At 42.7% G+C, this 14100-nt stretch overlaps 1 protein-coding gene across 2 annotated transcripts in view; it reads right to left on the bottom strand.

Moving 5' to 3' along the window:
* CDH20 (cadherin 20) overlaps nucleotides 1-14100 on the bottom strand; it is a 1428111-nt gene that overhangs the window by 927655 nt on the left and 486356 nt on the right. For both annotated transcript variants that reach the window (XM_069613654.1, XM_069613653.1), the window contains exon 2: nucleotides 4626-4720. The gene's annotated coding sequence lies outside the window, so the exon portion shown is untranslated. The remainder of the gene's footprint in view (nucleotides 1-4625; nucleotides 4721-14100) is intronic.

Below are 14100 nucleotides of genomic sequence, written 5' to 3'. Positions count from 1 at the left end.
AAACCTGATCATGCGTCCCTCATGCTGCACACATTGTAGTACTTTAAACACAGTTTGGCTCCTTGTCACAGCTGTGCTAGACCTTACTGATGTCTAGCTCACCGCTGACTATGCATTCCCTATTTAGGTCTGTACACGTCAGAGCCGCAGGGATCATCTACCTGGTGTAGTTTTGCTGCAATGCCAGCTTCCGGAACCTCTCAAATAAGGCAGGACTAGAATCCGCCTGAGCTCGGCTTTAATGTCAGTATTGAATGTACCCCTGACATGCGTCAGACAGGTTTCTGCTGTTTGTCAGTGATGTCTACCACTTTTTCTATACAGAATGCTAGGTAGTCCCTCATTTTCAGAGTTGTGTCTTCAAGCAGGCTATTGCTGTTGACTTTTTGTATTTGACAAAATGATCAAACAAAGGAATATATGTGCATATAGAAAAGTTGAGCTTGTTTGTTTACACTTTATAAGGATTTTAAAAATGTGCGTTTATTGTTAAAGTGAAATAAAAGTTATTGATAACTCTAAATAAAAAAATTACAATTGTTTTTGAAATTATAGAACATATTAACACGCTAGAAATTCATTTCAATTCTTTGCTCAAACGGTTTAAATATCATTGAAACATTGAAAGATTTTAAATTATTGAAGTTATTTCCCAAATTAGTGGCACGCAACGCATCCAATTCTGAACCGTGAAAGGCGATCCCTGCCTGACAGCATATGAACTTGGGATCTACAGGTATCACATAGATGTCTGCAGCAGGGCCATTAACCCACTGAGCTGCCTTGCCAAAGGATAATTGAAAGAAAGTTTATATTAATGTGAGCTTTATCAAACAGAATCGATTTGTGAGGTTCTATGTGAAAATGTCCCCAGAAAAATAAAGTCAGCAAAAAGTCGTTGTAAAAAATGTAGTCATTCCATACAAGCAATACAACGTGTGAAAATATTGCCAGTAATAAGGTCGTCAAAAAAGCTATTTTTAAATGCACAAAAGTACAAGGCTATAACCCTAACAATCACTGAAAGCTCTAATAAATCTCCTACTATCACCCTAACTCTATTTCTAAACCTTCTACCAACTCTAATTACAACCCTAATCTTCCCTGAACTCTTACAGAACACTGCCCATTCAGCGTGCTAAAGCATTGTATTTGCATGTTACTTAATACACAATCAATAGAAAATGAACTCCAACCCCATTACCAGCTCACCATAAATTACATAGTCCCCTGCCCTAACCCAAAAGCCTTGTTCTAATCCTAACTTTAGCCTCACTGTAACTGCAATCCTAACACTTACACTAATGCTTACTTTCCCCTAACTACTAGGTTTATTTTGACGCCTTCCCTACTCCAACATCACCAGCCCCCTCCAATCCCCCTATCCCTTTTTTTAACACATACACAAACTAGCCTTCCCAACACCCCTACCCTAACACCTACCCTGGCACTTAATCTACAATAACAAGTAACCAAACTCCAACCTCACCAGCCCTAAAGCAACCCCCTGACACTAACTCACCATCAAAGGTCCACTGCCCCCTCCTTAATTCTAACGCTTGCCTTAGCAGCACTGCATGTTTGGCTACTTTTCAGCTGCATTTTTTGACTACTTTCGAAACGTTTTCATTGCAGAGGTATTTTCGCAACAGCTTTTTCACTGACTACCTTTTTGTTGGCAACATTTTCACTGGATATGATTTGTGAGACTGAGCCACGCCATTTTGTTGGTTCTGGTATTAATTACTTGATGAATTGTATTGATTTCCAGTTATGTGAAATGTATCCTAAGGAACTTCTTTCTTCTTTTGTTACAGTGCAGCTGATAAGCAAGAACAAGCCCCATGAGGACCCCCCCAGCCCTGAAAGTGCAAGAGTGGGGGCTGCATGATAAGGTCCAACAGTGGGGTAATAGACAAGGTGCTAGGTGTGGGCACAAGAAGGGTGCTGTCAATCTCTTGGCTTTGGGTAGGAAGGGTTAGCATAAGGATACAGTTCACCTAGATGTACTATCACTCAGGGATTTAAGTGGGCTGGGGCCAGCTAGGGGGGAGCCCCGGCCAGCTCAAAAACCACATTTTGAGGCGGGCCCTGCCGTGGCTCACTAATTTTACCTCGTAGTCCCAGCCACTACATGACAAGGATTTATTTCTAAAGCCTTGAGCGCCCTCTGGTGTGCGAGAGCTTCAGGCTTAAAAAAAATGCCTTTCATCCATAATGGTGGCGCGAGGCATCCCTTCAAGCAAGAGATGCACGTGGGCCGGAGCCACCATTATGGAGAGAACCGTGATGCCGCTAGGAGCGGAGGCCTTGTTTTCTAAATCCTGAAGGGCCCGCGCATTCGCAGGAGTTTCAGTCTATTTAGGAAAAAGGTCTCTGCTTCCAGGGGCCTCACCCTTTCAGCCCTAATGATGACACTGCCCCTCCGCAGCTGGTGAGGGGCAGCGCCACCATTAAGCTGAAAAGGCGAGGTGCTGTCCCCAGCCAGGCAAGACAGTAGAAAATAAATGGAGAGATCAGCACCCTCTCCTCCAGTGGGAGAGGGTGCTGATATCAACAAAAAGGCTTCCTGGCAGGGTCCCCTGAAGCCCATTGAGTCTGGCTGTCAAGGGGCATGGCCTAAGGAGCCAGCAGGTGACTCTGGCCGTTAGGCCACGCCCCCTTGATTAGCCCCAGCTAATTTTGCAGCAGCACCACTTAAGGCACTGCTATCACTTAAATAAGGTCAAATCTTGAACTGAAGTCAAGGGATATTTTATTAGGCCAAAGGGCAGTGGCATTCTCTCTAAGAACCGGTGGCTCTCCTGCGAATAAGAAAAGCATGCGATTGCTGTGCCAATGGCAGACGACAGTGGCATAGAGGAAGGCTACCTTCAAGACTATGCGAAGTATCTTTCAGAATGGTACAATAAACATTGAAAAATTAGCAAAATCAACAGTTTTGGCTTTACCAGAGGCATTCGATTGGCATGTGCCAGTCAATGCTTTCATATACCCTCGCACTCACACACATTTCCAGCTCTTGTCACATTATGTCCAGGTAGTAGAATTGTTTGTCATGTATTTGCCATAACATGCATTTAACGACACGAATGTGGACGCACTTACAAATTCATTTGCTTTCAGGGCACAAAAGGAGCCCAGCTGTCATTGACAGACTGACAACGTCAACCATCCGAGGACCCCACAGGGGGCACCTACCCACCTGAACTTGCCTTGATGAAGACCCACGGGTCGAAACACATGTCGGCTGACCATAACTGGGACCATGAGCCCATACAACAAACAATCTGATGAATACACATTTCCTTTGCACGTATCACCAAATAAGCGGTGTGGAAAATCTTTTTCTGGAAAAATAAACAAGCCGTGAGGTATCCAAGCTACTCCATGATCATATTTGCTATGCCATGCCCAGGTACTCACATCAAATGGCAGAGCATATGGCGGGTATTGTTCACGTAGACTGGCTGCTGCCATCGTGGGCTCGGGTACTCACATCATTAGCAGGTATTGGCGCTGAAATGCAGGTACTCGTGGCATTGTGATCTGAATTGCCCAAGGAGTGTCCCTGTTCATCACTAGTTGTGCTCGCTGCTTAGAATGTTGTAACATCAGTTTCATTCCCCATTAATAGGTCCACTTCAAACACGGCCATCAGGCATTTAAAACCAAGCGTCCACCGTATTAGAAGGGCAGGCAGCACGTTCTCGGTTGCGGCAGCACACAAGTTGTTAACCCACTAACAAAGATAGGCCTCTCACATTTTCCAGACATTTCTGGACCTGGCTGTTTTCCCAGTAAATAACCCCACTCATAGCCCCAGGATACAGATGCCCTTGATGACCTTATAGGCTGCATTTTAGGGAGGGTAGAGTCTCTCGGAACCCAAGGAGATCACCCATAGGAGAGCACTAAGAGGCCTTCTCGGCGGTACTCTGACAATGTAGACATATCAACAGGACCATCAACCAGGTAGCACCCATTAAGTATGTGTGTGTTACTACAACAACCTTCCTTCTGTGGCAACACCTTTTATTGGGCATGTGCCAAGTAAAGGTGGTAAGTATATACATTATCTTTCATAATCACTCATTCAGGCAGATGCACCTTTATATGACCCGGGGTAGGGTCCACCCATCAGAACCTAGTCCGTAATGTTCCAGTGATCCAAAGCCTCAGGTTCCCAAACCACAACCCTAGGTGAACACACAATGCCCTGGGCCTTAACCCGGTGTTTGAGTAATTGTATTTGCCACCAGTAAATACCCCGGGCCTCTGTTCCACCTTAAGGCCTATAGTGTTTGGCCCAATATGTTATCTGAGTACTAGAACCTTAACCCGGAGTCAGAGGCACCAATGGAGACAAAGAAGCAAAGGACAGCACATAAACCACAATTCCCAGGCGCACCTATGGTCCAATGGGATTACTCAAGTCACGGCCATCTTAGACTATTTCTATAAATAATTTCACCCATCCCAGATGGAATGCATTAGACTGACATACACGAAACCCTAGCAGAATTCCTGGAGATGGACTTACATCCGATAGTGCAATATCCTTTAACATTAACATTAACATCCTCCCAAACGCTGATTAGCGTTTTGGTTCTTCGAGCACTTACCGCCTTTTCCACGTTCCTTCTCTGGATACTCCACCAAACTCCCAGGTGCAGGATCCTACGCCTTCACTTCCTGTGCCCGGTACCAGCCCCTGCACCTGCACCAGAAACAGAAGATAAAAAAGACAGTTAGCACTGCGCATGTGCACTCAAGCCTGTACTTGTGATCAGCGAGTGTCCTTCTTAGGACTCCTACCACCTTACGAGTAATCCAAAAAAGGGGAAAAGGCGCATCAACTTGAAAGACACACGTTTTACCAACAATTAGACACAGTGGTACAAGTCATAGCAAATGTTGCTTTTTTACTAATTTAATTATAATATTATTCATAATTTTGCCTAAACACTATACAGAGAAATCAAGGGAAACAAGGGAAAGGAATTGGCGGACGAGGTTGACAGAAAAATAATGGTTTCAGGCCTATTTTTAAGGATTCGACCGTAAGAAGAGGGTTGAATCTGAACACAGAGGGCAGGCAAGAGTTGGAGAGGTGACGGTGGTAGAGCAACGTTGAGATTGGGTAAGGTCCCAAGTGACCTTTTCTATGGCTTTAAACTTTTCAAAAGGAGCAGTTTCAGCATTATTGTACCTCTCCTCCTTCAGGTGAGGGTTCAGAATCCATACTTACATGAAGCTGAGAACTATCGCATGAAAAAAGTCTTAATGAATCCCACCAACACAAGAAACACCTTATTGGAGTGCCCATTCCGAGTCACAGTCAAATGCAAGACCCCTAATCAACACCACAAGAAAAGCATGTATTCAGTGGTTGAAGTGTACGAAAAGAAGTAGTGGAACTATGATCCCTTCTGGCCTGCCCCCGCCCCCCACAAACCCCATTGCCATGCCTCATCCCATGCGCAATCCAAACCCCCAAACAAACACACCTGGGGCCAGATTACAGAAATGTTTCACCGGTGCAAGTGCAAAGTTTGCACGGTATTAGCACTAGGGAAAATCTTGCCCTATTTTTTAAAACACTAGGACACATTAAAAAAACCATTGCACCTCGACAAGTGCAGTTTGGCATATTCAAAGCACCAGGGCAAAAATTGCCCTAGTGCTAAAAAGATAACTTTTGTATGTATTTTTGCATCAGGACAAAGTTTGACCTAGTGCTAATACCATTCCATATTAGCACTAGGGCAAACTTTTCCCTGGTGCAAGAATGTAGTGGAAATGCATATTTTTTGCACTACAGCAATGCTTGCCCTGGTGCTTTTAATATTCCAAACTGTACTTGCCGAGGTACAATGTTTTTTTAATGTGTCCGAGTGTTTCTAAAAATAGAGCATACTTTGTCCTGGTGCTAATACCGTGCAAACTTTGTACTTGCACCAGTGCAACATTTCTGTAATCTGGCCCCTGCAGGTTAAGGGACTGTTCAATGCAGTGCACTGAAGTGCAAGTTTCAACTACTTCCTACACCTTCATTTTAAAATGAAACCATTCCGGAATGGTTCCTTTTAAAAAATAAAAGTATGGGGACAGTAAAACTTTTTTTTAAAGTAGAGGAGTACCACTCCCAACTGCTCCCCATATCCAGTGATAATGTTGCTTTGAAAGTGCCGCCAGGTGGTGACATTTCCCTACAAATGCAAACACCAGACAATCAAACACTTTCCCCAAATAATTTAGGATTAGGATTAATAATATATAATTATACCCCTCCAAGAATATTTGGGTAAAGAATTTTAGGGGTCAGGAAAGAAAAGTCGGCTACCTGGTGACTTTTTCACACTATCACATGAAACCCAATCCACTTCCACCACTGCATTGAGTGCTGCCACCACTCAGTGCAACCCCTAAAAGGGATAAGGGCACTCACCAATCAGTGCAACTCTAAAGGCGGGCTTTGCACACAGAATATAATCAGTGAAATCACCATAGGAGCCCACAGAGAAGCCCTGAGGTCTACATTGCCAGGGAGCTCAGTTAACGCCTGGGGATCACTTCCAGAGTGTGAGGATCTACTTACCCAAGTGCAGCTTCAAGCAAGCTGAAAACCGGGATACATTTGACACCTAATTCTGTGGGTAAATGGCCAAATAACAACAAATCCCCCCATCGTCTGTGGTGAGTTCAATCTAGCTCTGTGTCTCACATTTCACAGCAAGAGGGTATCCCAGATTGGGACTTGCAGACGACTAAACAACATTCTCACAGAAGATATTTGGTAGGCATTGCAACCTGTTATGGCACTAAGACCCTGGCCTCTGACCACTTGTCTCTGACTGCACAATACAAAATGTGGGACCTGCGGAGTTGGACAACCATCCTGTCAATATGTAGATTGCACAACTGTCTAGGCAGGCGTTGCATCGATCCATTGAGCTAGCTTGCATGTTTTCACACTGTGAAAGTACGTTCATCTGACTTCTTTAGGGGGCTCTGAGACAATAGAGTATCAAACAAGTAGTCATATATATATATTAAATTTCAGGGGGTTTTCGGTTTTAGTTGGAACCATAACGTCCCTTTAACAATGTTTTTTCACTGAATTTCATAGGTTTTTATTAGTGCAACTTAACCATAACATCCCTTTAACAAAGTTTTTTCATTGAATTTCATAGGTTTTTACCACTGCATGTTATTTTCCTACAACTTACTAATATCATACTTACCCAATATAGCAATATTTGTGTCCAATTTCCAAAGTTTTACCTTAAAACTCCACCATTTACACCATCTGGAATATTTTTTAACATTTCTATACACTTCTTGCAACTATTTCAACTAGTTTTGCATCCGTAGACGTCTACGAACATCTGACTTCATAGCGGACCTTCCGGACAGTGCTGCATGACCATACGCTGGCGCGCGGCATGATGACGTGTCTGAGAACCTGTCCGCACTTCACGATAATATCTCTGCTTGTTGGATACTTCGGAACTGCATTTTCTACTGATCTAGGAACTTCCAACTTCAGAATTTCCCTTGCAGAGCTCCAACACCTATTCCTACTCATTATCCATTAACAAGCTAGTACACAGTACATACTTTTAGCAAAACTGCTATTTATCTTAAAATGGCATCAGCTAATGCCATCCCTCCTCCCCAAGAGCCACCACCATTGCTGTAATCAAGGAGCATGAGAAAGAAACACTGCCCCTACATTAGAAATAACACACGCGCAACATCTTCCCTTGTCCACCTACCCCTCCATATTAGTGTTTGGTTGCTCTTCCCTCTTTTGCCTCCCCACCTTTCGTTCTCAGCTCTCCTGCCAAAAAAAAATACATCCAAAAACAACAAACGACATATTCCTTTAGGAACCACCTTTCACAGTTAAAAAATAGAACTAAAAAAAAAAGTATAGACTCCATCTACTTTATATTTCGCAGTAAAGTACATAGACTAAATAAGATTTTCTAACATTTCCATTAGAATTTTGTGTTATGCTAATGGGAATATTGTGGCGTTCATCCTCTGTTACAGGGACTGGAACGGTGGATACCGGCCCAGCAGCCCAAGTTATTAGCCCAAGCGAAGCGAGGGTGGATAACGAGGTCTCTGGACCATTATCCCCCCATTCCAGCCCCTGAAATGGGGGATGAAGGCCATTAGCACACTAGGTTCCCAAAGCGGGAACCCCGGGTGCTAAAATATAGGATTTTTCTTCCAACACCGGGACGCTTGCGGCGTCCAGCTGTAGGAAGGAAAATCCTTTTCCAGGATGGCCACCATGGAAAGAGAAGGTGAGGGTTTCATACAGGGCCCCTCTTCGCTTTCCATAGCAGCCTGCAGAAGGCAAAAAGAGAACCCTATGACCATATTACCATGAGCACATTTTTCTTCCCTTTCAAATCTATCCTAATTTCAAATAGCTTTAACACAAAGCCAGACCCAGGTGGACATGGCCACTTTAATCCTATGTTTTGTCCCTTGTGGCCATGGCCAGTAGCCAGATTGTCTGGATCATGACCTTATTCCATGACCCGGACAATCTGGCCACTGCCCCTGGCCACAAGCTACCCCTCAGTCACTAAAGGTATACCGCTATTTTTTGTAGCTACATTATGACACTTGTCAAATAATAAAACACTGGCACTTTTGCAAAACCATGCTTGTAAGTCCTTACCAATGCTCACAAGTTTGCTGGAAATCCACCCATGATTTATTTTTTCAAAAGTGTCAAATGTATGCATATACAATCGTCATATAACCTAGCCCCCACTTGACAAAATCCATTCAGACTTTACAAAAACATCTAAATCTATATCTATAATCTTTTTGCAAACCTTTGTGTAGATTTGTCAAATGGCACCACATTTATAAGCCTTTACATTATTTTGGGACCCCCCTCTAATTTTGCCCCCTCTTCACAAAATCCTACCAAACTTTGGAAAAACATTCCTATCTAAATGTATTATCAGTTTCCCAAATGAAGTGTAGATTTGTCAAATGGCACCTCATTTATAAGCCTTTACATTATTTTGGGACCCCCTCTAATTTTGCCCCCTCTTCACAAAATCCTACCAAACTTCGGAAAAACATTCCTATCTAAAAGTATTACAGTTTCCCAAATTAAGTGAGGATTCGTCAAATGGCACCTCATTTATAAGCCTTTACATTATTTTGGGACCCCCTCTAATTTTGCCCCCTCATGACAGAATCCCACCAAACTTTGCATACTCACTCAAAATCAGCTCAGGATTATACATGCAGTTCCATTAAGTGGCGCCAAAGTTATAAGCCATCCAAGAACTGCATTTCACCAACCCTGTAATGCTGAGGTGTTCGCAAACTTTTCAGGACAGTTCGCGAACATCCAAACTGTTCGCGGACTTTCGTGTTAAAAACCACCCATTTTTTTGCTTCTTGCATCCATATTTCATCCCATCCTCATCACCCCTCACCACCCCAGAGATTATTTGATAAGTTTGACAAGTGCAATGTTGTGTTTTTTAATATGTTTTTACCGCGATGTCCGCGGACACCGGCCGATGTCCCATGATGGCGGGCGTTTCCAGAAATCTGACGCACCTCACGCTTCATGCCAACCAATCAGCGAACACGTTGGGTGTCCGCGGACATGACGCAAGTAAATTAGCCAATCGGTGTCCTATCCGCGGAGTGAACAGGGAAGTGTGTCCGCGGAGCAGACATAGATATCACAAATTGTTTTGCTTTATGTTTTGGTCATTTTGTAAAAAACTACTGGATGGATTTACACCAAATAACAAAAGCACGCTTTCAGGACCAAGCCGCCACTCCTGCTGCAAATTTGGTGAAAATCGGTCCAGCGGGTTGGGCTGTAGGCGTGAGCAAAGTTTTTTCCTATTATGTCTATGGGAAAAAAAAAAACGTTTTGGTACCCCCCCTATAAATGTTCCCTCCATGGACCAAACATCACCAAACTTTGAAAAAAAAAATCAGAGTGGGCCATATTCTTTTTTTTTTGCAAAGTTTGGTGAGGATTCGTCCAGGGAGAGCAGAGTTATAAGCCGCCCAAAAAGTGCTCTTCCTATGGAAACAGCAACTTAACCATAACTACACGGCCACTACTGTGGTGTGTAATATATATATTCACTGAAAAAACTTTGTTAAAGGGATTTTATGGTTAAGTTGGACTAATAAAAACCTATGAAATTCAATGAACAACTTTGCTAAAGGGACATCAAAATAAAACATGGGCACATTTGCAAAACCATGCTTTAATCCCCTTGCCAATGCTCCTCACGAGTTTGCTCGAAATCCGCCCATGTTTTATTTTTTCAAAAGTGTCAAAATGTATATACATACAATAGTCATATAACATAGCTACCACTTGACAAAATCCATTCAGTCTTTACACAAACATTGAAGGTTGGGTCTATAATCTTTCTCAAAATGTTTGTTTACATTCGTCAAATAGCAACAAAGTTATAAGCCATCTAAAAATGTTGAGACCCCCCTCTAATTTTGCCCCCTCTTGAGAAAATCCCACCAAACGTTAGAAAACCATTTATTTCTGGATCCAAAATCGTTTTGCCAAATGTTGTGCAGATTCATCAAATGACACCACACTCATATGCCTTTACAATATTTTGGGACCCCCCTCTAATTTTGCCCCCTCTTGACAGAATCCTACTACTCACCCTCAGGGGTCCTCCCGGTCTGTGGTAGAGATTCCTAAGAGGCATGTCTTTACCACATTCCCCTAGACTTAAGTTCTGTTCTCCTGCTTCTTTTCTTGAGTATTGTGTCCTACTTCCTACCCTTGCAACACTTCCTTGTAGTCTCCTATGACCTTCCTGCAGTTGATCCTTGATCAGACTTACCTCCATTGAAGCAGGTGGCGCTTTACCTTTCTATTCACTGCTATGGAATTTTGAACCTGTTTTGCAACTCAGCTGAATTGACTGTGGGGTACTTAGGTTGGCTCGAAATTTCTCCTGCGTCACCTGTGGTCCAGTGAGCTCCTTAACAAGACTTATTATTGATATCATTTAACTGCGATTTTTAATTAACTTTTAAAGTCATGTTCTACATTTCTGCTATGGGACTGCATTTTTAGTATTGTCACTGAACCAAGTAATCCTGTATCATGTTTTACCTGAACTGTATGAAGAAGGTTGCTGTGTCAAAAATGTTGCAATTATTCTTGCACACATTACATTTAGTTTACAATAGTTGTATCCTCTAAAATCTGTTCTGGGAGATTAAGTCATGTCTTCCCAGGGGACATGTGTTTGCCAGAGCCATGGTGACCTGCATCTATCTTCCACTCTGCGTCCAGCTCCAACACATTGTTTGAACGTGCCTCCGGCATTGATTTGTTTAAACATGGAAGGTCCTCCTTGGTAGCAGACAGAGGAAACTCTCTCCTAATCACATTAGTGCTGTAATTCATGATCTTCGCTTGTGTTCTTCTGTCGCTGCTGTGAAGCGTAGTTTAAAGAAACTGAGTCTCTGGGGAACAGAAAGGCAATGTTTACTAGGGTTCCATGTCATTTCATCACGGGATGTTTTTTCGTGTTTTTTTTACCGTGAATCTTTTAACGAACAAAACCCATCGTGTTTTTTTTTACATTATTTTTTAAGGGGTCCCTCCCAACCCTGATTCCCTTTCAGTTTTATCTATTCCCAAACACCCACATCCAATATATATAATTTTCTTATCCCCCCCAAAAAAAGTCGATGGTTTTTTTTTTGTAAAAATATTCACGGTTAAAAACCCTGCGAAAAAACATCCCGCGATGAAAGGACATTGTACCGTTTATTAGCCCAACTGAGTTACTTGACTGCAGTTCTATTTGTATGTATATAATAACAATCATTGATGTTGTTATACAGTGCTTCATGCAGAGCCATTTTAACAAGATATGTCAAATAAGTGCATTGATTGAATAGTGTGGGGGAGACATTAAGCTGGGGTGCTTCAACTTGCACTTGGAGGGAGACAGGTGTAAGCGGGCACAGTAAAAACCCTTTTCTGGCTTTCTAGTACTCTGACCTGTCTTTGGTGACCCCACTTACCTTATTTCTGCAATCAGCCTGGGTGTGCTGCACTGGGATAAGGGCTTATCAAGATAGGTAGTAGCTGCAGGAATACCACAAACCTCTATAAAGAAACACTACATAAATTTCAATACTACACAACACAAGGAAATGCAGACAAAGGTATGTATGCTGGTGTATGTTATTTTACTGATCAGATGTCATTAAAACGCCTTAATATTTTGTAGAAAAGGGGTAAACACACACTACACACTATAATGTCCACTTTACTGAAGAAGATGGGTTAAAGTGCTCCTGTGATGGTGGATCTCTCTTCCTAAAACTTTGCAAAACAATTCAGGATTGGTCCCAGAATAAAAATGCAAAATTACATGCAGTTTCACTGAGTGGCGCAAAAGTTATAAGCCATTCAAAAAGTGCTTTTCCCCAACCCTGTAATGCAGAAATAGGTACAGATGTCCGAGGACATCTGAAGTGTCCGCGAACACCACAGGACTGTCCCAGGACATCTGGAGTATTTGCAGACTTTCGGGGGGTGGAATAACCCATTTATTGGCTTCTTATGGCTATATCCAATCCAATCCTAATCCCCCCGACATCCCCCACACCCTCAGAAATTGTTTGTTGAGTTTGACAAGGGAAATGCTGCTTTTTAAAAAAAAATTCACTGTGCTGTCCACGGACCCCAAAAAAGTCAGCGAATCCAAGACGGCGGGCGTTTCAGGAAAACTGACGCATTTCATGTTTTCCCTCCAGCCAATCAGCAAGTGCGTCCCAAAGTCCGCGGACCTCAAATTTTCTGGCCAAGCAGAGGACAGAACAGCCAATCAGAGGCCAGTCCGCGGACTGAACAGGGAAGTGAGTCAGCGGAGCGGACACAGATATCACTAATTTTATTTGCCTTACGTTTTGGTTGTTTAAAAAAAACTACTGGACGGATTTATACCAAATTAACAAAAGCACGCTTTCAAGACCAAGCCACCGCTCCTGCCTCAAATTTGGTGGAAATCCGTCCAGCGGTTTGGGCTGTAGTCGTGAGCAAAATGTTTTCCCATTATGTCTATGGGAAAAAAAGACATTTTGGGACCCCCACTATAACTTTGCCCCCCCCTTGACCAAACCTCACCACACTTTGGTCCAGGTGGAGCGAAGTTATAAGCCACCCAAAAAGTGCTCTTCCAATGGGTTTAGCAACTTAACCATAATTACATGGCCGCTACCGAAGGCCATGTAATATAAAGGGTAAAGTGTTAATGAGGTATGTGGCTGTAGGTGTGCCAAAAGCATCACACTGACATGCAGAGTGCATCCCAAACCATATGCTGGTGTTGGTATGACAAAATATTACACTAGCATGCAAAGTGCTCCCCAACTATATGTTGATATAGGTGTGCCCAAAGCATCAAACAGAGATGCAGAGTGCTCACCAACTATATGTTGATTTAGGTGTGCCAAATGCATCACACTGACATGCAGCATTTCCCCATAGTATATACTGATTTCGGTGAGCCACAATTATTCCCTGGATATGCAGAGTGCTCCCTTATTATATGTTGAGTTAAGCATGGCAAAAGCATCACACTAACATGCAGAGTGCTCCGAAATGATATGTTGATGTAGGTGTTCCCAGCGCATCACACTGACATGCAGACTGCTCCCTAATTATATGTTGATTTAAGTGTGCCAAAAGCATCACACTGACATCCAGCATTTCCCCTAATTATATTCACTAGAAAAAACTTTGTTTGAGGGACGTTATGGTTACGTTGCACTACGAAAAAGCTGTGAAATTCACTAAAAAAACTTTATAAATGTGACATTACGGTTCCAAGTACACGTCCCTCAAAGAAAGTTTTTTCTAGTGAATTGTATGGGTTTTTAATAGGCCAATTTAACCATAACGTCCCTTTAACAAAGTTTTTTTGACTCAACTGTACAAGTTTTCAGTAGAGCAACTTAACCATACTGTCCCTCTTGCAAAGTTTTTTTGCTAAAGATGATCGGCTTACAGTAGTGCCACTTAACCATAACGTA

The sequence above is a fragment of the Ambystoma mexicanum genome, chromosome 5p (genome assembly GCF_040938575.1).
Source record: "Ambystoma mexicanum isolate Mex_15411 chromosome 5p, UKY_AmexF1_1, whole genome shotgun sequence".
NCBI classification, from domain to species: domain Eukaryota; kingdom Metazoa; phylum Chordata; class Amphibia; order Caudata; family Ambystomatidae; genus Ambystoma; species Ambystoma mexicanum.
Note: the sequence above shows the minus strand (reverse complement) of the source record. Positions and strands in the feature narration are given on the sequence as shown.